This window comes from Bos grunniens, chromosome 7, assembly GCF_055505025.1.
Source record: "Bos grunniens cultivar Pamir isolate PY7600 chromosome 7, Bosgru_T2T1.0, whole genome shotgun sequence".
Taxonomy (NCBI): domain Eukaryota; kingdom Metazoa; phylum Chordata; class Mammalia; order Artiodactyla; family Bovidae; genus Bos; species Bos grunniens.
In genome coordinates, this window is record NC_141171.1 from 103,373,213 (window position 1) to 103,399,774 (window position 26,562).

At 35.6% G+C, this 26,562-nt stretch overlaps 1 long non-coding RNA gene across 2 annotated transcripts in view; it reads left to right on the top strand.

The window, feature by feature from the left end:
* LOC147370069 (uncharacterized) overlaps positions 1–26,562 on the top strand; it is a 205,208-nt gene that overhangs the window by 14,937 nt on the left and 163,709 nt on the right. The window contains exon 2 of one of the 2 annotated variants that reach the window (XR_015168635.1): positions 5,446–5,774. The exons of the other annotated variant lie outside the window; for it this stretch is intronic. This is a non-coding gene — a long non-coding RNA (uncharacterized LOC147370069). Of the gene's footprint in view, positions 1–5,445; positions 5,775–26,562 lie in introns of those variants that run through there. 2 annotated transcript variants of the gene reach the window in all.

The window sequence follows — 26,562 nt, forward strand, 5'->3', positions numbered from 1 at the left end:
AGACTATTATATCTTTAAAAGTGAAATTGTAATTAGCCCCCTCCCCCCCAAAATGGACATGAAAATAAATAAAAGAACACTTGAGTAAGAATTAACTAATTGTTGGACACTATTGTCCTCACTTTTTAAATTTACGTTATCTTATGGACTTCAAATTTTGATTTGAAGTAGAAGTAAATAAAGAAGGAAAAATTAAATTTACCATTGTTTTTATAAACTATTTTAAAATGGTATTTAAATATGATTACTATTTTATTTTTGTGAGAACTCATTAACCACCATTAGTTTTCATTTCTACCTCATTATCTTTTTCTCTTGTAATGTTTATTATGGTTAAAATATAGTAGAGGTCATTACATATTAGTGATATATCTTCCTTCATATCCATAAGTGGCTATATATCTAAGAAAAAATAACAGATCATTGAAATAGATTTTTATTATATGAATAATACATTTAATACTGGGTTACATGTACAATATCCTTCTCTATTTAAATCAAATATAAAACGTCTAAATAATATTGTCTAAAGAAAATGGTCCTTATATCTTAATGACCAATACCAAATGAAATTGATTTGTATCTAGGAAACATTACATAGCACATATATTTATGCTTTAAATTTATGTTAAATCAAAATGATTCAGTTTTTGCAGAAACTTTTTGATAGTCTGTTTTATTAGGTTCATTTATAATACAAATGATGGTATAATATATGAAGTTATATCATCATTTGTATTGTAAATGAGCCCAAACTATATAAAGTATATATGCAAATTGCATAAAATAAAAAATTTAAAATTATGAAAAATGAAAAATGTTAAAGTTAATATAGGGAAAATAATTACATGATCGAAAATTTTCACACAATCTTGGAGAGCTTCACAAATTTAAAATCCTAAATAAATAGTAAAATCTGTGAGGATATGCATTATATCTGTCTTCTAATTACTTATTAAATCACCTTTAAAATTAAAGGTGAGGTTAAATTTAATGTGAGACTGGACACACAGTAGACACTCAGTAAATGTTTGTGAATGAAGGAAATATACAAATCAGAAATCAGCTTTTCTAGTCTTATATATGTTCAAATGCACACACATGAACTAGTCTTAAGTTTAGAGAGTACACAGGATAATACTTTTTAACATCTTCATGTACTTACTGGTAGAATAGTCTTATACAATTTTGAGCAATTTTAATAATTATCTTTGTGAGAAACTGTTTTAGATGTACTAATTGTCCTGCATTTAAATTTCTTGAGCCTACTTAAAAGAAGGATCAATTTTCTAAAACTTATAGATCTATTTTAAATGTGTGAAACTGTGCAATATATGCCATAATTTGGAGGGTTCTTTCATAGATGTTCTGTGATAAAGCAGTATCATTTAGTGTAATGAAATTATAGTGTAGGCTAGTAAGTAATCTAATTACAATTCTAAATTAGTTTCATTAATGAAATATATCTGTACATCATATCCCTTTTCTTAGGTGGTGATTGTTCATGACCATTCTTTTACCAGCTTTGTGAATTATTGAGTTTGACTAATTAAATTTCGTATTGTGAGGTGTACATTGGTATGTATGGGAAACAGTGCATCTTTTTTTGTAGAGATAATTTCTTGATTATTTGTTTAGTGCCTACTTAACAAATACTCAATACACAAGCATCACAAAATTTTGTTTGTTTTCAGAAACAAGCAGTCAACACAACCAGAACATAACCTAGGAATGAATTTCCCTCAAAGAGCTGATTCATATTGTGACAATATCCAACTGATCTCTGATTTACTGTCTGTTGCTTTTAATGGAATACAAATTTATTACTGAAAGATCAGAGACCACAATAACAACACAATTCATTATTGTGTTAATAACCCAAAAGTGTGATTTGCAAGGAAAAGTAGAAGATCAGTGGAAAAAATTCCTGGATAATGACTCTTCACCGTAGTCAAGAGTATAATTTAGTATCTTTATATTAATTTCAGGAATTCCAAAGGCAGAACTTTAAACATTTAAACATTGACTTTTCTTAATTTGATCTTTTGTGATTCTCTAAAGTACATAATGTCCAGATCACAAATTCAGGGGATTTTTCATTTTTGTAAAAAAGCCTTCTCCATATTTTTATTCCTAATATTTTCTCACAGGGGTGTGGGGGAAAACCAGGGCAAAATTAGAAGGGACTGATATGTTACAGGCTTTCTGATCAGTAGGCCCTTGTACGTAATGGGTGACACAGCTTCCATTTTCTAACAATTATAGTTTAGGAGTTGATTCCCCTTTTAAGCTTGTTTTTGATCTAAGGTCCCGATGGTTGTGCCTCACAAGACATGCAAACACAAAATAAATAAATAAGAAACATCGAAATGAAGAAATAAAGTAAATATTGCTATTTGGTATAAAGACGGTATTAAATTTACACCTTTAACCTTTTCCTCAAGGAGAAATGTTTAGAAAGGGTCATTTAGTTCAGCTGTGCCGAGGGTGTTTTTTGAGTTAGCCAGATAACTGTAGGGTTCTCAACATCCATTTTATTTCTGTCTTATATCCATTTTATGTTAAATGAACAATATTTTCAACTGCACTAATACATCAAAGTTATTGATTCTTTCAAAGTGAATTGCGTAAATGTTTCACTTCAAAGCATTTTAATACATACATAATACTTCTCAGTCTCTACTCCATGAATAACTAGTGATCTTTATGCTTCTGCTTGTTCCAATATTGCTTTCACTTGGCAATTAGGTCCAATTCCAGAGAGGGCTACTGTGAGCGTGTAGGGCCCAATCTTTGGCAAGTATACACACAATTAAAGTCAGGGCTACCTCCCTGTCATCCGAGGTACAGAGGGATGCATTAAAACTAACAAAGCGATAAAAGGGACCTGAAATTGAAGCAGTTTAAGAAATGACAGTTTAATGAAAGCAGTGTAAAAATACTATCACTGTGATGGAAAACATCTGTTCACCACGAATCTTGAGTGATGGAAGTTTGTGAGGCTCTTGAGGAATGTGTTGCCAGCCTATGGTTATATCAACAGCAGGTCAGGCATGGCCTGTCTCTTTTAATATCATAGTTATGACTGTCCAAACAAATACCATCCCAGCCAATGCTTTGTCTTTAGCATTGCAATAGGTTGCCTTAAAGCTCCTTTCTTTTCACTGCTTGTTGGGCTTTTTCATCAGAGTCTGGAAGTAATACTACTGAACTATAAGGAGAAAGAAGATAATGTATATCATTGAGAGTTGTTTGTAACGGAAAAAGTTCATAAATATAATTTAGTTATTATAATAATCAAAAGGATATTTTCAATTTAAGATCTTTGTTTTAAAATTATGGTTGTAGTTCAACAGTTCGTGATTTGTTTTTATTCAAGTAGTTTTTGCTCCTCCCACCACCAAATCATTTATTCCAGAGAGTAAAAATAGATTACAGCAGGTAAATATTTTTAACAGCAGTGCATTGAAGACCATCACTGTGTGATAAGAGTTAAAGTGTTTTCCTGTGGCATTTGAATTACTATGACAGACTTTCACGAGAGAGGACAAAAGCTTATTTATATTCCAAATTGATGATATGCAAGTGGATTAGTCTCATGCCCCAAATTTGAAAGAAATTAAATTTTTTCATTAAAAAATCATTCTTTTTTTCCTTATTTCTTATTCATCAGGTAATTTTTGAAATTAAATTTTATAGGTGAAAAATCTAAACTATGATATAAATAATTTTCTTGGAGATAAAAAAAATGAATCATTTCTCAGCAAAAGTAGTTAAATCAGGTGTTATTCAGACATGCCAAATGATTAGTCATATGTGAGTTTAAAACAAATAACGAAAATTTAAGTTGTTTAAGGAGTTCATCTGTGTATTTATTCCACTGATGGAAATGTTTCCCCGTCCCCCACCCAAGGACTTACCAGGTCTGTCATGGCAGTTTTAATCATTTGTTCAGTCTTGTCTACTACCTCTGTAGTATCCCACTCAAGTGTTCATGAATTGTGGGGTGGGATGGGCGAGGACAGAATTAGACATATGGTTACTGTGTGCGAAATCTGACTTCCTTATTTATGTGTCTCTCAGTACCTTGTTTTCTTGTTTTTTTAGCAGATCTTGAAACAGTGGTTATTTGGAGATGTCTCAATATTTTTGTGTAGTAAAAATGTTTTTTTTATAGCTTGTATTCTTCTCTGTGTGTGTGCTTGGTCACTGAGTCATGCCCAGCTCTTTGCAACCCTATGGACTGTAGCCTACCAGGCTCCTCTGTCCATGCAATTTTAAAAAAATACTGGAGTGGGTTGCCATTTCTTTCTCCAAGGGATCTTCTCAACCTAGGGATCAAAGCAGCATTTCCTGCATTGCACAGCATTTCTTGCATTGCAGGAGAATTCTTTACCCACTGAGCCATTAGGGAAGCACAATATGCTTATGACGAGCGGAATAATCCAAAATGTGAAACCAGGTCAGAATTTTTATCAACAATTTTTAGTTCACGTCTGTAATCCTGCCCAGCCATATATTTTCCAGAACAAATCAATTGTGAGGAAAAAGTTACCTTTCATATTTAGGAAAGAAAATTTCTTTGGAGGGAGAAAAATATATAATAATTTTTGACAAACACAATTAAGAATAGCTTTTATACAGCACTCTTCCATTTCCAGTGATATTTAAATTAAGATATATCTCGAAGAAAAATTCAGCTATGTGTTAAGTATCTTTAACAATACCGTTTAATATCTGACCTTTAGGTCAGGGCAGCTTATAGGATTTGTCAATTCAAGCACAATGGATTTTCTGAAAGCCTGTCAAATAGTAATAGAGTTTATCTAGTTTATAAATCAGCTATCAGTTTTAAAAGCTATATTTAAACCTAAATAGTACTCAATAAAAATCTAAGAATTGGTTGATAAATGATTTTCTGTGGATGCCATATCTGTATGACAATATTAAAAAAAAAATGATAGTTAATATATCCTGAAATCCTATTGTCTCATCTCTGCCTCAGTTATATTAACATTTCCATCAGAATTATTCTTACATATTTCATTTCTCTTGCATCTCTAAGTAAAAAAATCTGCCTCTTTCCTCTGCTGGTAAATGATGTTTAACAGTCTGTCACTTGACCCTTAGCATTCCTTTTGACATAATTAAGGATTCATAATTTCAAGTTAGCTCAATATACTATTTTTCATTCTAAGAAAACTGTAGTTTAGACTCGTTACTAACATGTTAGCCTTTTCTGTGATAATCTCTCTTTAAATCTTCCTTTGATTGACTCAGAAATAGAGAAGTGTTTTATACACACAGAAAGCGTGGGGTAGAGTGTGTAGTTTCACGTCAGGACGCCTGCGTAGAATCCTTGCTAAGCATCGGTGCAGGACCTACTATTCTGTAGACTCATTTGTTACCTTTTTCCCTGTACTACTTTCACTCTGGGCTTCCTAGGTGACTCAGTGATAAAGAATCTGTCTGCCAGTGAAGGAGACACGAGAGACGTGGATTCGATCCCTGGCTTGGGAAGATCGGCTGGAGGTGGAAACCGCAACCCACTCCAGCATTCTTGCCTGGGAAATCCCATGGACAGAGGAGCCTGGCAGTCTGCAGTCCACGGGATCGCTGAGTGGAATGCTTCTGAGCGACGGAGCACGTGCATCCACTTATCCCCTTTCATTATTTGCAGGGTTAGGACAGCCTTAAGGAAGTCAGCATATTCTAAACAACCCCTTAGGGCGCTGTGATTTCACCACCATCAAAATAAAAAACTGAAAGACATAGCAGATGGCAGATTTAATTTTTACTGTACCGTTAATACAAGCAATACAAAGTATCAGTCTGCAATTCCAGTTTTTCTTTGTAACCCTAAAAATGTGTTCATTGTGTGAGGCTTTAGCCATACCTCTAACAAGGTCATAACAATAACCTACTTCTTAAGGTTATTATGGTGTTGACTTTCAGAGTTCTCTCTGAGACTACGAAGTGAGCAATTTTCATAGGCATTATTATGCTTTGTGTCCAGGGACCAGATGCCCTATGGGGTACCCTCTTCTTAATCTAGGGAGATTAAGATAGTGACAATCACATTGCTTGTTGCCTGTCTAGAATCCCTTAGACCCATCAGTTATTTACAGCCAACAAATGTACAGAAAACACCCTGTGTGAGATCCTAAAACAAGTGCTTATCAACTTGAGTTAGCTTGCACAACCCTGTATGCGAGACAGCAAAAGAGACACAGATGTATAGAACAGTCTTTTGGACTCTGTGGGAGAGGGAGCCGGGGGATGATTTGGGAGAATGGCATTAAAACATGTATAATATCATATAAGAAACGAATTGCCAGTCCAGGTTTGATGCAGGATACAGGAAGCTTGGGGCTGGTGCACTGGGATGACCCAGAGGGATGGTATGGAGAGGGAGGAGGGAGGGGGGTTCAGGATGGGGAACAACTGTACCCCCGTGGCGGATGCATGTTGATGTATGGCAAAACCAATACAATATTGTAAAAAAAAAAAAAAAAAAATACTCCCTAAAGCTGAGATGGGAGAACATGCACAGGGAAGGGAGAGCACGTTAGGCCTCTGGGAGGCGATGATAGCAGTTGTGAGGACATTTTAATTTAATTAGTTTTTAATACTTTCACAGTAATGTTTAAAAACCCAAGTTTTAAAAATAACCTCTAAGTCAAATTTCACAGCAAATAATCCTACCTCTAACACAACTGGCTGTCCAAAGAAAAGTGGGAATGCAAATTAAATTAAACATGTGTGCTCTTTTGCTCAGTCGTGTCCGACTCTTTGTGACACCGTGGACTGTAGCTGCCAGGCTCCTCTGTCCATGGGATTCTCCAGGCAAGAACACTGGAGTGGGCTGCCATTTCCTTCTCCAAAATTAAACATATAGACTAGAATAATTGCCATTGCAGTTGTACTTTAAACTAGGGTTAACTAACTGATAAATTATTTTTAATGCCTGCACTTGCTATTGGGGAATAATAACTCTGGTTTTAAATTTATAGAACATTCTCTGTTTCTTTATATAGATTCTTTTAAAACAAAATTGTTATGGTGTATAGTTCTTGATATTGCATTTTCCTTTTCAATAAATTTTTTCATGTTTGCCTATCATGAAAAAATACATATAATCATTACTTGTACCTTCATTATCTCCTTTAAGCAATAAAGTCAAAATACACCTGGAAATCTTAGCTACCAGAAAGAGATATAGTCAGTTTTTGGAATCAGTCCCACATTTTATGGCAGGAACATGTTGCTCACTACAGACACATTGTATTCCTTAATTTATCTGATTATATCTTCCTGAATAATTAATATCCCCACACTATTTTGGGTATTTAAGTCTCTCTTAACTAATTATACTCTGTATATGTAGTTACACATTATTTTTGGAATTTTCTTCTGACTTGGAAAATATTATGATATCTGGTGCATAAATGTTCTATGAGCAGTCTGGGCTGATCTTCACATCTCTTGGGGCAATAGTGTTTGTTAAGTCAAAATCTCACATTTTCTTTAACCAATCTAAATCTGTATAAATGTGACTAGCCTTATTCAAAATATAAATCTCAAGCACTCTAAGCCATGTGATTTATTTGTTGTTTGGTCTACAGCGAACAAAGCGTCTCACAAAAGCTACATAATTAAATATTTTCAACCAATTTATTGATACGGGTCTTATCTGTTTTTAAAACACAGACTTTACTTTGTGAAACTGTTACATTTCTGAAAACAGTGGTCATGCAAAAGGTGGGATGCACCACTATCAAAATTTGGTTATCTGACCACCTAGTGATTTTATCTAATCATTTATAAACCTATAATGTTTAATAATATTTAATATCTTTTGTTATTAAATAAAGCCACACTCTGGTAAGCATTCTGACAAAGAAAAAAATATACTTTCCATTTTAGAGAGCATAAGAGAGAAAAATTCTAAGATACAATTACATTTCCTTTTTTCTGTTGCTCAGTATCAAAGCATTAGACTAAGATCAGGAAAGTATAGAGTTACCTTTTTATCAGAATGTGTCTGTGTATAGTCTGAGCACAAATCACCTATAAAGCTAATCTTTTTCTGTAGAAAAATGTATTTATTTGTTTCTCTGTTTCTTACACTATTTCATAAGTGTTAAATGTTAAATTTAAGGGCCCCCCAAAAATGTTTTTCCTCATTTGGCCTGTTTTAATAAATCCGTTTGGGCCTTTCTAATTGAGAGGGAAAGAGAGTAAGCATGAGACTGGGAGCTAAAGTGAAAGTCAGAGGAAAAGAGAGAATAAGTAACTGTGCAGTTCATTTCTATTGAAACTGGGTATCATTATTTTTTGTGTGTAATAGAATATAAAAATTATTGTGGTGATATAATTACATATTCTTTATGGAAATATTTTTATGAGTAATACAGTTAAAATTATTTGTGGGCAAAAGACCAAGAATAACCAACACAATATTGAAGTAGAACAAAGTTGAGAGACTGCTGTGATGCAGCTCGCAGACTCACTATAAAGCTACAGTAATTAAGACGTGATGGTTGTGGTGAAGGAGTAGGCAGCTAGACCAGTGGGATAGAATAGAGAGCCCACATTTAGACCTCTATAAATATAATCCGCTGGTCTCTGTCAAAGAAGCAAAAACAGTGTAGTGGAGCAAAGATAGTCTCTTCAACAAATGATGCTGGGATAACTGAATTTCCATGTACAAGAAAAAAAAAAAATCTAGACACTGACTTTACATCCTTCACAAAAATTAACTGAAAAGGAATTAGAGATCTAAATGGAAAACAAAAGTATAAAACTCCTACAAGATAGAGTGAAGTTGCTCAGTCGTGTCCGACTCTTTGTGACCCCATGGACTGTAGCCTACCAGGCTCCTCCGTCCATGGGATTTTTCAGGCAAGAGTACTGGAGTGGGTTGCCGTTTCCTTCTCCAGGGGATCTTCCCAATGCAGGGATCGAACCCAGGTCTCCCACATTGCAGACAGGTGCTTTTACCGTCTGAGCCACCAGGGAAGTGTACAAGATAAGCGTACAAGATAAGAGAAAACCTAGATGACATTGAACACGCTGACAGATTTTTAGAAATAATGCCAAAGGCAGGATCTATGAAAGAAAGAAGTGATAGCTTGAATTTTACTAAAATTTTTAAAAACTTCTCTGAAAAAGGGAATGTCATTAGAATGAAATGACAAGCTACAAACTGGAAGAAATATTTGCAAAACACTTACCTGATAAAGCTCTGTTATCCAAAATACACAGAAAACTGTTAAAACTCAATGATGAGGAAAAAACATAATTGAAAAATGGGTCAAAGACCCAAAAACCACTACTATAGACTGGAGGGCTTCCCAGGTGGCTCAGTGATGAAGAATCTGCCTGCCAGTGCCGGAGCCTCGAGTTCAGTCCCTGAGTGGGGAAGATGCCCTGGAGGAGGAAATGGCAACCCACTCCGGTATTCTTGGCACAGAGGATGGACAGAGGAGTCTGGCGGGCTGCGGTTCATGGGGTCACAAAGAGTCGGACTCAGTTTAGCAACTGAGCACGTGCAATAGGCTGAACGTGTCCTTTCCAGAATGATGTGTTGAAAGCTAACCCTCAATGTGATGGTATTAGAAGGCGAGGCTTTTGGAAGCTGATTAGGCTTTGAGGGTGGAGTATTTATGAATGGAATTAGTGCCCTTGTCAAGGGTCCCCAGAGAGCTCCCTCTCCCATTCCACTGTGTGAGGAGACAGTAAGAGAGGTATGAGCCAGCACATGGGCCCTCATTTGACACTGGGTTGTCCAGAACCTTGTTCTTAGACTTTCCAGTCTCCAGAATTATGAAAAATACATGCTGGTCGTTTACACAACCTATATTTTTTTCCTAGTAGCAGCCTGAACAGACTGAGAAACTTCCCCCCAAAAGATACACAGATGGCAGATGAACATATGAAAAGATGCCTCACACCATACTCATCAGGGAGATACACGTTAACACAATGAAATGCCACTATGCAACAGTTAGAATCACCAAACCAGAGTCCCAGGAACACCCAAGGCTGATTTTGATGTGAACCAACAGGAACTCTCATCCACTATTACCAGGACGTATCAAGGGGTATAGCCACCTTGGAAGAGTTTTGTTGTTTCTTGAAAAACTAAAGGTACTGTTACTATAAGATACAATAATCACTCTCCTTTATATTTACCTAGTTTAAAACTTATGTCCATATAAAAATTTGCAGGTGAATATTTGTAGTAGCTTGATTCATAATGGCCAAATCCTCAGTTCAGTTCAGTCGCTCAGTCGTGTCCGACTCTTTGCGACCCCATGGAATGCAGCACACCAGGTTTCCCTGTCCATCATCAACTCCTGGAGTTTACTCAAACTTACGTCCATCCCGTCGGTGAAAACATCCAACCGTCTCATCCTCTGTCATCCCCTTATTGTCCTGCAAGGCACCAAAATGTACTTCAGTATGTCAATAGATAAACTGTGGTACATCTAGATGGTGGAATATTAAATCCAAAAAATTAAGCTGTGAAACCATGAAAAGACATGGAAGAACCTTAAATATGTATTACTAAGTGAAAGAAACTAATCTCTTGAAAAGACTGCATACTGCATGACTCCAAATATATGGCATTCTGGAAAAGGCAAATTGTAGAGACTGACAAAAAAAAAACAGTCAGAGGTTGTTAGAGATTGTATAGGGGCAAAGAAGATAAATAGGCAGAATACAGAGGCAGGATTTTAAACTGTGAAAATACTCCTGTGGTGGTGGTTTAGCCACTCAGTTGTGTCCGACTCTGCAACCCCATGGACTGCAGCCCACCAGGCTCCTCTGTCCATGGGGATTTTCCAGGCAAGAATACTGGAGTGGGTTGCCATGCCCTCCTCCAGGGGATCTTCCTGACCCAGAGATCGAAACTGCGTCTCTTGCATCTTTTGCATTGCAGGCAGATTCTTTACCACTGAGCCAGTGGGGGAGCTCCTAAAAAAGTAATATAAATAGCTCCTATTTTGAAGATGAGAAAACTGAGTCACAGAAAGAATGTCACCCAGCTAGCACATGGCAAAACTTGGATTTGACCCTAAATATTGTGAACAGTCCATTCTCTTTACAAAAATGCCACACTGCTGCTCAGTGTCAATATGAGTGCCTCACTTGAGACATGTTTGGAATCATTTCTAAAATCCAACATATGTTTAGAGTCTCATGGTTTTTTTCTTGGGATAAAAGGCATGAGCAGCATCAAACATTATCTAACACTGCTTTTGTATTTACATCTGTGAATTCACAGTTACCTTAGTTCTTTAAGGAAACATTTTTCAGTCATCTAAGTGTTACAAAGGGGCTTCCCTAATAGCTCAGTTGGTAAAGAATCCGCCTGCAATGCAGGAGACCTCCGTTCAATTCCTGTGTTGGGAAGATCTGTTGGAGAAGGGTTAGGCTACCCACTCCTGTATTCTTGGGCTTTCCTTGTGGCTCAGCTGGTAAAGAATCCTGTAATGCAGGAGACCTGTTTTGATCCTGAGTTGGGCAGATCCCGTGGAGAATGGAAAAGCTACCCACTCCAGTATTCTGGCCTGGAGAATTCCATGGACTGTATAGTCCATAAGGTCGCAAAGAGTTGGATATGACTGAATGACTTTCACTTCCTTCACTTTCATTTAGTCATACAAAAAGGTACTTCTAATCATTATTTGAGCATATATGTTAAAAAGAGATTTGTAGTCATTAATTTTAACTAATTATACTAGAGTAGGATATACTACATATTTTCAAGTGAAAGTAATATCAAAATTACCACAATTTTATGATTATAATCCTCCTGAGTCATACTTATTTACATGTAGCATATTAATCATATTTTTTCTAGTTGCTATTAAATATTTTTTCTACATTTTCATTTCAGAGTAATTATGTAAACACTTTTCTAAAATGGTATCAAGACCATAAATACTATATAATGATATAGGAAAATATATACTGTTAATGGAAACATAAAGCACATACTGTATAAAATTTATACCCATTGAAAATAGATAATATTATGAATAGATGTCCAAAGTAAAAGTATAAAAATAAAATTTATGAGGTCCCACTTGTCAATATTTTTTGCCATGGATTGTGTTTTTGGTATTATATCTAAAACTCATCATCAAACCCAAGGTTAGGAAGACTTTTTTTTCAGAAGTTTTTGTTTTGGACTTTATGTACAAGTCTATAATCTATTCTGATTTAATTTTTGTGAAAAGTGTAAAATCATTGTGTTTTTTTGCATGCGGAAACTCAATTATTGCTTCACCATTTCTTGTAAAGATGATCATTTCTTCTTTGCACCTTTGTTGAAAATCTGTTGACTTCATTTGTGTGTATCTTTTTTTGGGTTTTTGTTTATGCTCCATTGATCTGTATGTCTTTTCTTTAGATATATCACACCATCTTGATTACCTTAACAGTTACTCTTGAGATCAGATCAAGAACTCCAGTTTTTTCTTCTTTTTCAGTGTTGTGTTGGCTATGTAAGCATGTTGCCTTTCCATATAGGCTTTAAATTTAATTTGTCATAGCTGTAAAATAGCTTAATGAGACTTTGGAATTACATTGACTCAATAGATCAAGGTTGAACATCCTAACAATACTGAGTCTTCCAATTCATGAACTGATATCTTGAAGAATATATATTTGTATTTCATTAAATTTTGACATCAAAATGTGCATATACATTATAAAAATCAACATTTGTTGAAGAACTTTAATTTAAAAATAAACTATTGTTTGTATTTTTAAGGTAATAGCTGAGTAGCTTAAATGTTACCAAAATTTTTCCCTTTTATTAATTTATTGATATTCATATAATTTTCAAGTTGATTTTTAGAGCTTTAAGATATTTTTATTCCTGACTCTTGCCTATTACCCAATAAATATTTAGAGTTAAAATGAAATTTGTTAAAAATAGATTTAGGTGGTTAGTTGTAAGATACTGTGTATCATGGAATATCTAATTGAGGTGTTATTCTAGAAAAGTGACATGAAAATCAGTCTGTTTCAGCCAGTGACTATTTTAGATCACACTTTGCTGATTCAAACCAATTGAATCAGAGTGAGACCATTGAATAAATTACTTCTATTAATAGCATCCATTACATGATTCAGGCCAAAAAGTGATTAAAGTATCTCCAGTAACACCATAATTTTCATATATAATTCTTGCTAAATGTCAAAATTATTTTTCTTCCTTAAACTAAGCAAAGCATGAGGCATCCTTAATCTTTAGAAACTAACATCACCAAAGAAACCTCTTTTCATAAAGAATCTCACTTTTAATATTCTCCAGATTATGATCTTAACCCATGGCTACAGTTAAAACTTTCTTTTTCCATAATCAGAGTATTTGAAAATTCATTTTTAACTTAAATAGATCAATCTTAATGATTAGAACTTTGATCAATGATCTATGAAGTCTGTACCAGCTTGTAAAGTACAATTTATCTTAAATTAAAATGCTCCCTTATTTGACAAGACAATACAGTGTTCTATGTCATGCCATGAATTATATGGGTATACTTGTCAGTATAAATTTTCTGGCAACGGTAATAAAGAATGCTATCATTCATTTTATTGCTGGAGAGAATCATCGTTTCTTATTCATACTAATGCAGCATTTCCATTACTTCTTACAAAAGCCTTGGCAGTACTTCAAAATGAGTATTATTACAAAATATTCTATTACAGCACGGTAAATATATGACTTTCTCTTCTAATATGTTCACAACTGTCCAAAGAGGACTTTACTCTGATTATACTGCTCTACCGTCAAGTGAGAAAAACTGACTTTCAGATCTTTGCCTTACTGAAAGGATGAATAGCTTTATTCCTGGAAGTCCTCTGGTACACCAGGGTACATTGTCCTCTTGTAGGCTTCGTTACTGACTTCCTTGCTTTCGCTTTAGCTCTTGAAGGTAAAACTTTTTTGGGGAAGGTATCCAAAGGAGACCTTGACATACTGTGATACACTTAGAAATTTAAAGTAATAATTAACATAAGTATCACATATTTTAGTGAAAATAAGAATCTGAAGCTCATTAACTTTTACTGATTGTGGTGGATGTACAGTGTCATTTTGTCCGGTGTGTGCAGCGTAGTGAATCACTTAGTTTACTTATTTTCCATACTACAGTAGCATGTGAGGATGTAGCTCTTAACCCATGCACCTATCTTACCTACCCCTCTCACGCTCTCTCCACTGGTAATCACTAGTTTGTTCTCTGCCTGTAAGTCTGTTTTTTACCCTATTTATTATTTATATTGGAAGTATAGTAGATTTACAGTGTTGTGTTAGTTCCAGGTGTACAACAAAGTCGTTCAGTTAAATATACACAGATATCTGGTTTTTCCAGATTCTTTTTTCCATAGGTTATTATAAAATATTGAGTAGAGTTCCCTGTGCTATATAGTAGGTCCTTGTTGATTATTTAGCTTGTATGTAGTAGTGTGTGTATGGTAATCCCAAACACCTACTGTTTTCCCTCCCACTTTGCCTTTTGGTAACTATGTTTCTTTTCTATGTCTGTGGGTCTATTTCTGTTTTGTGTATTCGTTCATTTTTTAAAATAATTCCCATAAAAGCAGGATCATATGTTTCTTGTGTTTCTCTGTTTGGCTTACTTCATTTAGTATGAGAATCTCTAGGTTCATCTATGTTGCTACGAAGAGCATTATTCCACTTTTTTATGGCTGAACAAGATTCCATTATTTTAAATGCCACATCTTTATCCATTCATCGGTTGATGCACACTTAGTTTGTTTCCATGTCTTGACTATTATAAACAGTGTTGCTATGAACATTGGGGTGTATCTTTTCAATCAGTGTTTTCAAGTTCTTTTAACATTCAAGAATGGAATTGCTGGATGATATGATAGTTCTGTTTTTAGCGTTTTGAAAAGCCTCCATATGGTTTTCCATAGTGGTTGCAAAAATTTACAGTACTATCAACAGTAGTTCACTGTCTCCACATTCTTGCCATCATTTGTTAAGAACTTATTACTTTTTAATTACCAACAAGAATGAGTAATAAAAGTAGCTTTACTTATTGAAGTGTTTATGTTTTCTTGCTAACAGTAACGAGTATTGCTCAGCACATGCTTGACAGTGCTCACAAACGTATGCTATTCTATGAATGTTAGAATAATAGGTTCAAAGTTTTTCTTAAATCTCATTAAAACATTACTAATTATGAAAAATAAAGATCACAAAAAGGTCTCCGCTTATAGTAGCGTTACATATAACTGCTCTAAAGTACATATTTTTTGATAGACTAAAACTTTAAGATACTAATATATAATTTTTATCCATACTGAGTTTTTAATGGATCTCTCAAAACTTTTATAACAGAAAACACAATTGTTTTGTGTGTGTGTGTTAGAATATACAGTGACAAAGTGTAAACAGGGGTTAAGAAAGTATTTGAATATGTTTACTTTAAAAAATATTCCATTATATTGATCATCTACTTTGTAACATGCAGAAGGATAAAATGATAACTAAAAGATTCAATAGGGTCTTAGAGATCGTGATTTAGTTTTCTTATTTTAAGTTTTCATACTCAACCTTTCTTATTTCCAAGTTGTCCTGTTTATCACTCTGATTACATTTTCTTGATTTTTAAGAAAATAGTTATCTGACTCACCTCCCCCAGTAATTAATCCTTTAAAACTCTGTACACACTGCAGAATGTTTGCTTTCATTTTCTGAATGGGAGACATGAGTAGATATTCTTGGGGTTCCATTCAAATAACTCCAAAATTGTACAGTCCTTGCCAGTTTTACAATCCCCAGTCTTGAGTTATTTCCATCATCAACTTCCTCCATTCTCCCTTTTAAATTATTAAATTTATACTTCTTTGCAAATGACTTTTTCCTCTTCCTTTTTTTTTTTTTTAATGGAATTAACAGTTTGTTACATATACAGAAAAACAAGATCAGCATTTCTTCAGCTCCTCGCATCCCTAGTCCCACAGAATGAAACCAAACCGGATGGTCCAGAAGACAGGAGACATGAGCAGTGGGTCATTTTAACATTGACCAGTCAGTGTTAGATTATAGCCAAGCAACTTTACATCCAAAAGAGAGATGGGACATAAAGGGAAGCGAAGACAAAGGGAAGTACACTGTGGCAGCTGTCTGCAAGACAGAGAACGTCTGCAAGATAGGGAGGTGGTCGGTACATTACTCCCACCATGTTCCAAGGACGATCCTGAAACCGTATGTCAAGACTTGGACCAATCTGTAATAAGAGTTGCCTATGTCTGGCTTATGTGGAAACGTGCAGATTGCCAGGGCTCCCCAGTGGATCTATTCTGCTATATTCACACAGACCGTCTACTCTTCATTTTTCATTTCAGTCCAAAGTTGGGCTTTCATTGTTTCCTGCTTATGCCCAGTACTGTTTCTCCAGCGATTCCTGTAACTAAAAGCACCCTCCAATCTCAAACCACTATTTCTTTTGTTCCTAAAGATACACAGTGATCAAATCTAAGGATAAGATAAATTAATCTAACAAAAGTTTATTTAATGGCAGCCTACTCCCGTACTCTTGCCTGGAAAATCCCATGGACAGAGGAGCCTCGTAGGCTACAGTCCATGGGGTCACAAAGAGTCGGACACGACTGAGTGACTTCAATTCTTCACTTACTGTTTTTGGATTAAAGTAATGCAGCATCCATGTTTTTTGAGGATTTCACAATCTATCTCCAAATCTTTTCTAATCACTTCCAAACAACTGTGTTATTCCAGTTAATTTGATTTGAGTCACCAGTTCCTGAGGATTTGTTATAATTTGGCACTTCTATTTATACCATTCCCCCTGCATACAGCAATTTTGCATGTCAGTATTCTTTCCAGCAACAAAAATTTTTACAAATGATTCCTTCTTTACCATACTTTCTTTGAACATTAACTGAACTTTCCCAGTTTCGACTTCCAAGTGTCTAGTTATATCCTTTATGATATATTACTGCTAACTTGTCTTATTGATATTTTCACATACAGAATTTGTATCTCTACTGCATGAAATATAGGGATTATGTTACTTTTTATTTCTTTCTATTTCTTATAACAAAGGTTATACTTGATAAAAATATTTTCAGAGAATTCCAAATGATTTTCCATTGTTTCAAATTCAGGCAATATTAGCTACATTTGCTATTTAAGCATATGATCATGATTAAGAGAACAGTTAATATTAGATAACTAACTTACAGAAAAATATTATATATGAACGCAATTGTATATTTTAACCATCCTTGCTTTATAATTGCTTATTTACCCTTAATTACATCTCTTTTCTTCATTCAAAATTGGTAAGAGATGAAGTATTAGCTTTATTACTTATTTGGATTCCTCATTTGTTATGGTTTTAAAGTAAAACATTCACAAACCAAGGACATCCTTATATGTGTAACTAGTATGTTACTGACTCTTTACCCCTAATGAGGAATTCTAACCCTCTTTTAGGTTCTCTGGAGCCTATATCATTTGTTACAGGATAATCTCAGAAAGTTTACATGAAGGAACATGGAGAGTTAGGTAGGGATCAAGGAATACATAGGGAATTAGATACACGATTGACTTATTACCCCTCTGGTGATTAGGAATCTGTTATGATGAGGAGCCTTTAGGAACCACGTATACTGCACTTCAGAATGGTTCCTCTGAAAGCGGAGAGACTTGTACACTGGGGGGGTATTAACACTTTGAAAATTCTAGGAAGAGCTGGACAGGTTTTTACAAATTCCATGGTCCAGAGGTAGAAAGTTGAGTGCACACAGGGTGTCTGCACTCACATAATTTATTCACGGTAGCTTTAGCTCAAATCGGTTGTGACCCAAGATAACGTGCAGTGGTTTCCGATCATGGTACACCAACACAGCACTTCTGGGAGGTTTGGGAAGCTCCAAAACTGCCTTTAGCATGTGTTTCCAAGATGCATCAGTTATCTGGTAGTATCCGACTTCATGAAACTTCTACTTTATCTTCGCAGTCTGTTACCCATTCTGATTGATGGGCACTGCTGGGTTTATGAAACAAAAAGTCATTGCAATTCTGCTCTGTGGTGAAAATTCTCTTTGATAGGCACCTCTTCTGTAGTTTATTGCTAAATTCATGAAGAACATTTTCCTGGCATTCTCCATATTTTCACTAAGTGTAATAAGGTGAATGTGAAGTCGCTCAGTCGTGTCCGACTCTTTGCGACCCCATGGACTGTAGCCTATCAGGCTCCTCAGTTCATGGAATTTTCCAGGCAAGAGTACTGGAGTGGGGTGCCATTTACTTCTCCATGGGATCTTCCCGGCCCAGGGATCGAACCCAGGTCTCCCACGTTGTGGGCAGACACTTTACCGTCTGAGCCACCAAGGGAAGTGTAATAAAACTTGCAACAAATCACTGTGTCCAACAACAAGAGCAAAGGACTTGTGCTTCCTGGTGTCTACCAAAATACTGAAACCGTTATGTGTCCCTATAGAGCTGAAAAAGCCTTGCCTTGTCTTCCTTAGTGTTGCTTTTTCATGTGGCTATCAAAAATGACTGTTTTTATGACGTTATGAATGTCAGCTCCAAGAGAGAAAGAATTCTTTTTGTTCACTGCTACATGAAAAACCCTAGGCTGGAAGAAGCACAAGCTGGAATCAAGATTGCCGGGAGAAATATCAATAACCTCAGATATGCAGATGATACCACCCTTATGGCAGAAAGTGAAGAACTAAAGAGCCTCTTGATGAAAGTGAAAGAGGAGAGTGAAAAAGTTGGCTTAAAGCTCAACATTCAGAAAACCAAGATCATGGCATCTGGTCCCATCACTTCATGGCAAATAGATGGGGAAACAGTGGAAACAGTGGAAACAGTGTCAGACTTTATTTTTCTGGGCTCCAAAATCACTGCAGATGGTGACTGCAGCCATGAAATTAAAAGACGCTTCCTCCTTGGAAGGAAAGTTATGACCAACCTAGATAGCATATTCAAAAGCAGAGACGTTACTTTGCCAACAAAGGCCCGTCTAGTCAAGGCTATGGTTTTTCCAGTGTTCATTTATGGATGTGAGAGTTGGACTGTGGAGAAAGCTGAGCGCCAAAGAGTTTATGCTTTTGAACTGTGGTGCTGGAGAAGACTCTTGAGAGTCCATTAGACTGCAGGGAGATCCAACCAATCCATTCTAAAGGAGATCAGTCATTGGAAGGACTAATGCTAAAGCTGAAACTCCAGTACTTTGGCCACCTCACTCAAAGAGTTGACTCACTGGAAAAGACCATGATGCTGGGAGGGATTGGGGGCAGGAGGAGAAGGGGACGACAGAGGATGAGATGGCTGGATGGCATCACCGACTTGATGGACATGAGTTTGAGTGAACTCCAGGAGTTGGTGATGGACAGGGAGGCCTGGCGTGCTGGGATTCATGGGATTGCAAAGAGTCACACATGATTGAGTGACTGAACTGAACATTACCAACATGTAGAGAAGTACATGGTGTATATTAGGCACTATTTTTGAATGAATGAATAATTGTCTTACATAATTTTTAGTTAAATAGCTCCTTTATATTTTTTCCTTACAAGTGTATTTATCCTCTGAGATTCATATGGACAAGAATGAGGAGGCATGAAAGAAGGGTTATACCAAGACACAAGTATAAGTAATACATATCATAGTATTTAAGCCCTGAAATTTACCATCTCTGGCATTAAAATGTAGAGATCCTTGCATAATAAAATTAATCATACATGGCTGTGACAATAATTGGCCAGATATGCCATGTCTGTTCAAATTCCAGTAGGCATGAACCAATTCTGCTGCATTTAAAACATGTTTATTTTTTGCCATGTTTGTGGTGCTGCTGCTGCTGCTGCTAAGTCACTTCAGTTCTGCTACTTTATATTTCAAAAAAAAAAGAAAAGTAAACTACCTTTGAAGAAAAGATTCAAGTCCTTTCTGTGAAAATCATTTTATTATAAATGGAATCATACATTTTGTGAGTTTTAAGGATGATTGCAACCTCTGAAATTTTTAAATTAAAATACATACGGCACCAAAATTCTGTCTTCCAAAGACATATCACTAAGAAGTAACGTGATCCAGTACCTAAATTCCAATTTAATGTCTTGTACTTCATATTTTCACTTAAATTCTCATTGTTGTTGTCTCTAAGTCATGTCCAACGCCTTGTGATGCCATGAGTTGCAGCATGCCAGCATTTGCTGTGCTTAACTATCTCCCAGCATTTTCTCAAATTCATGTTCATTGAGTTGGTGATGCCATCCAGTCAGATTCTCTGATGCCATCCAATTGGATCCTCTGCCACTGGCTTATCTCCCTGCCTTCAATCTTTCCCAGCATTAGGGTCTTTTCCATTGAGTAGGCCCTTCACAACATGTGGCCAAAGTTTTGGAGCTTCAGCTTCCTCATCAGTCCTTCCAATGAATATTCAGGGTTGATTTCCTTTGGGATTAACCACTTTGATTCCCTTGCTGCCCAAGGAACTCTAAGGAGTATTCTCTGCACCACAATTTGACAGCATCAGTTCTTCAGCATTCATCCTTTTATGGTCCAACTCTTACATCTCTGCATGACTACTGGAAAAACTATACTTTGACTATACAGATCTTTGTTTGCAAAGTGATGTCTCTGCTTTTTAATATGCTAAGTTTGTCATAGTTTTTTTTTTCTCCCCCAAAGAGCAGGAATCTTAATTTTGTGACTGCAGTCACCATCCTCAGTGATTTTAGAGCCCAAGAAAATAAAATCTGTCAGTGTTTCCATTGTTTCCTCATCAATTTGCCAGGAAGTGATGGGACCAGATGTCACAATCTTAATTTTTTGAATGTTGAGTGTTAAGCCAGCTTTTTCACTCTCCTCTTTGATCTTTCATCAACAGGCTCTTTAGTTCCCCTTCACTTTCTGCCATAAGGGTGGTGTCATCTGAAGTTGTTTATATTTCTCCCAGCATTCATGATTCCAGCTTGTGCTTCATCCAGCCCAGTGTTTCTCATGATATACTTGGCATATAAGTTAACGGGATGAAAATGTACAGCCTTGATGTGCTCTCTTCCCTATTTGGAACCAGTCTGCTTTTCCATGTTCAGTACTAATTGTTGCTTCTTGACCCGAATACAGGTTTCTCAGGAAACAGGTAAGGTGGTCTGGTATTTCCATCTCTTCAAGAATTTTCCCCAGCTTATTGTAATCCACACAGTCAAAAGCTTTAGCATAGTCAATAAAGCAGAAGTAGACTTAAAAAAAAAAAATTCCTTACTCGTTTTATGATCCAACAGCTGTTGGCAGTTTGATCTCTAGTTCTCCTTTTCTAAACCCAGTTTGTACATCTAGAAGTTATTGGTTCACATACTGTTGAAGCCTAGTTTGAAGGATTTTGAGCATTATGATGGTAGGATGTGAAATAAGCACAATCGTATGGTAGTTTGAACATTCTTCATCATTGCCTTTCTTGGGGATTGGAATGAAAACTGACCTTTTCCAAAATGTAAACAATGGGGAAGTTTTATTAAATAAGGAATATCAGTTGATAAATCTGTAGTGATAGATAATGTAAAAACTAACTTAACAATAAAATTTAGGAGAAAATGAATTCCATATACTGAAAGAACAATGATATAAAATACTATTGCTGATTTAAAAGCTTAGCTTTTCTTTCAAATATTTCTATCCTTAGGAAGTTTGTAAAAATTGATGTTAAAATTGTAGAAATGAAGAACAGATTAGTGCTTTCCAGAGAGTAGAGACAAGGTAGAAAAGTATATTGGTGTGGCTGTAAAAGGACAATAGGAAAAATCTAGGTAGCGATGGAAATTCTGTGTCTTGACTGTAATGTAGAAATCCCAGTTCTAAGAATGTATATATTTTGTAAGACACTGCCGTTGCTGGAACTGAGCCAAGGATACATGGGGCTTCTCAGGAGATTCAGCCACAAAGAATCTGCCTGCCAGTGCTGGATACTCAGGTTCGACCTTGGATGGGGAAGATCCCCTGGAGAAGGAAATGGCAACCCACTCCAGTATTTTCGCCTGGGAAATCCCATGGAGAGTGGAGCCTAGTGGGCTACAGTCCATAGGGTCACCAAGAGTCAGGTCCAACTCAGTGACTGAACAACAGCAACGAAGGATAAATAGGATCTTTATTATTTTGTACAGTTTCATGTGAATTCTGCAACTTCATGTGAATTGCAGTTAGCTCAATTGATTTAAATTGTGAGCCTATTAAATACAGTGACAACTTAGGGTTTTGTCATTTTGAGAATATGCTATAATATAAATAAAAATAAAATTGGTATTCAGAGTGTTAAGTTTCTGTGTGTGTAACATGTTTGGGGGAAAATATTGAATTTATTTATGGAGTTAAGATAGTTTATAGTGACAGTATACTTTGACTTGTTGGGATAATGTGTTATAATAGGAAGCCTGATATTTTTATTGCTAGTTTGGTGTTTCCTATTTTTTCAATTATCTATAGATTTAAGGTAAATTTTGTAATCTTCATGTTAGTCTTCCTATATCATTTCTTAGGCCATTGTATATTTCAGTGATTTTAATGTGCATATAAATAACAGTATCATTTCATTACATTCTTTTCTTGTTCTACTATAAAGCCAGGGTAAATAAAACCAGAAAAATTATGATAATATATCTGTGATATACCTATGTTGTATATTAACTAATAATATTAAAATGTTACTCCTGGCATTTTTGTAACGATTTGACCATTAGACCATCCTCCTGGCCTAACTGACCTGTTCGTAAAATGTGGGTGTGGGGTTGGATGAAATCTATCACCTCTTTTTAATCTAAATGCATTGACTTTCTAAGTTAGCTTCTTGTATAAATTCTCAAATGCATAAGGCTTCTGGAATAGAGTGGAAGCTTTAAAAGTGCATGAGACATGTCAGACTCTAGTGGGTAAGGAATGCTCTTGGAGGAGATTTAGTTAGAGAGACTAAGAGTCGCATGTTTAAAACCCCTTGCATACCATCATACTGTAATTATCTGAATTGTAGGTTATCAGTGATATCTTGGCAGCAATTACTGTGGGCTATGACATGATATTTATATTCACGGAGAATTAGGAGGCATATCCTAGCATTGCATAGCTAACCCTTTTATTTGTGTATTTATCTATTTAATTTTTGTGTCCAAATATAAAGGTGGAAATGTTACTTAACATTTGACTATGTTTTGTTTTAAAGAATGAAGATTTTCATCATTGTATGCAGAGGGAGAAAAAAACATAGAGAACAAATTCTTTATTCAGGATCTAGAAATACATTCTGAAGGGGAAAGAAAGAGGCGTGTTTTGAAGCAAAGAGATGTACAAGAAATTTTGACAAAAAGAATTCTCATTCATATGCCTAAAGGGTAAAGTGTAAAGTCCCTTTGCCACTTTGTTCATTAAAAATGATTCTGAAGGTCTACTCAGTCTCCAGCCACTTCAGATTAGCTCTTTTTCATGTCAAGGACTCACCTGCTGAAATGACTTTTTGTTTACTCATTTATTTTTTTCTCTTTTCAGTGTCTCTCCTATCCAGAGTACTTTTAGCTCTTAGAAAAGAAAGCTTCATACACTATTACTACAGTATTCATGCTCTCCCCAGTTTAACAATTTTAAGACTCACAAGATCAAACCTTCTTCCTCAGGTTTAGATATTGCCTTTTTTTTTTTTCCTGTCAAGAATGCTACTTATTCCAGATATACTACCGTTAGAATAACTTCCTCCCTAGACAATGATAATCTACAAGGCATAGAGATCAATATCAATTATCTCAATTCAGATGTGAATAATAAATCAGTAAGCCTTAAACAAAATCTGTCTAAGCTTTTAAAGGTAACAAAAAGATAGAAGAAACTGAATGCAAAATGTAAGGGAATTACCTCTTGCTTACTCAGAATACCCTTTTTCTCTTGATTCTTTGTGTATCTGTGTGTTCGGATGTGCAGATAATCAGAAATGTCTCAAAAGGCAAGACAGCTACAATCACAGAAATACTAGATTACTGGTGGGAAAGTAAATGATTGATATCTTTTAAATAGCTTAAAATGGTAAAGATGGTAATATAATTAAGCATTTTAAACAAAGAGTGATGGTAAGTGTCTGCATGTTCAGTCATGTCTGATTATTTGCAGCCCTTTGGACTGCAGCCCACCAGGCTCCTCTGTCCATGGGGCTCTCCAGGCAAGAATACTGCAGTGGGTTGCCATTTTCTCCTCCAGGGGATCTTCCCAATCCAGTGATTGAACCTGTGTATTTTGCAGCTCCTGTATTACAGGTAGACTCTTTACCCACTTAGTGATCGTGGAAGCCCTTGACAAAGAGGGTGGCTTCTTGTTTCGTTTTATTTATAAACAACCACATTTTTAGAGAAAGCCTGACTCTGTGAGGTAAGATTGTCCAAAGTGTGAGCAATTACCTTGTTTTGTCCAAATGTATTGTATTTAAAAGTATTTAGTATTCTGTCATTAAACATATTTCCAAGTTTATAGACATCACTTTATTAGTCTGGTGGAAGTTAAATTTGAAACAGTAAAACACAAAACCACAAAGTGACAGTGACATGAAAAATTTTCTTGAATTAAAAAAAAAAATAGTTACTTGTATTTACGACACTAAAATAGGGCACACTTGCAAAACCAGCTTGATTCAAGGTCTTATGCAATTAAATCTGGGTTGTATTTGATGTCAAATATTACAAATTCAGTTTGCCTAGAAATGCAGCCCTATTTACCAACTGTTTATTGAGTTAAACATAAAAATATTAAACACTTTTCCTCTAAGACTATTAAAAGTGGTAATAAAATCTGAGAAAGCATCCTGTTATCATGAACTTTGAGAGCACCTACTTATGGAGCAGATTAATTATAGAAGACAAGAGGCAACATTTTCCGGATGTGAAGCTGCAGGTAGTCTAACCATATTCACAGCTGAAAATTAATATTATCTAGAACTCATACTGATGTAATCATATTGAACTTGCTACTTCAAGTATGGGGTAAATAATTTGAATGGATAGAGGAAGCAAGAAATCATCAGTCATTGCAGAATTTAGGATCTTAAAAAAAACAAGACATTCGCTGAGTTGAAAAAAAGTTTGACTGTTTTATATTCTTTGAACAAAGGTAAACTTTAACATAGCTTCTTAAGTCTTTTGAACCACTATCAGAATTCTTCAGTTTAATCAAATTTTCCACCACCTGACAAAGGGCCATGGTAGCTGATCTGACCAAGCATATCTGCTATGAACATCCTCAGTACAAGCAAGAGATACTGCCAGTGATCAGCTACTGATTTTATTTTTTTCCCCTCATATGCTTTCTTTAATCTCCCTTCCTTCTTATGCAGCCCTTTAAATAAATGTGTTGTTATGACTAAGAATGTCTATGGCACACAGCACTCTGTATTTTCATGCATGCTTCTTTGAACTATGAATGGAAACTTACTTTGCAACAATCACCTAACTAGCCAACTAATCAGGTGCTCCTCAGACTTACTTTCAAGTTATTTGATGTTGAAATAGAAACACTCATCCAACAGTCAATGGAATAATAAGCATAGAGAGGTTGTACTTCAATGTTTCTTGGTCCAAAAGCTATTTTTCCAGATTCGCTATTGAATTTATAATCTCTCATGAATGTCATGAAAGAGAACCTAAATAAATAAATGATATAAAAATAGAATTGGTGCTTCCCTGGATCTGCCTGCCGAAGCTTGTCTGCCTAACTCAGGTTAGGAAGATCCCCTGGAGAAGGAAATGGAAACACACTCAAGTATTGTTGCCCGGGAAATCCCACGGACAGAGGAGCCTGGCAGGCTATATAGTCCATGGGGTCACAAAGAGTCAGACATGACTTAGCGACTAAATAACAACAAAAATAGAATTATTTGTCCTGCAAATACAAAATGAAAAGTTCGTGTGCTTCTGACAAGCCCTAGGTTGTATTCTGCTAATATGACCCTGACTGTAGATTTGAGGATGGATGCATTCCGTAAGCTACCTAGCACGTCCTCACTCATTCTCCCTTGATTTTTCACAGATGCTATCTCCTACACCTGGGCATTTTCCTGTGGTTCAGGAAGAGTCAGGGAGAATGACTACCAAATGGGGACTTGAAAATAAAATTGCCTTTAAACTACTACCTGTGTTCTTTCAAGTCTAATGTCTTCTTTCATGTCCTAATGTTACCATTGCCACAGAGGAAAAAGCAAAGTACCTGTGTGCACATCCAAAACATGACTTCAAGGCAAATAACTAAGAATTAAATAGATCAATGAAAGAAAAGACACCTTGGACAAGGTCACTTAGATTTGATTAAATATATTAAATTGCTTAATGCTGTTTTGTGAATTTAACTTATCAAAGTCATTCCTTTGATCATCACACTTAAAAAGTAAAAAATATGCCATGAATACTTCTAACAAAATAACATTAAATCAGAAGGCATAAAAACTTTTAAGTCTAATTGGTCACTAGTAAACTTTGTTCTCTCCTGTAAATAATGCATATTCTCCA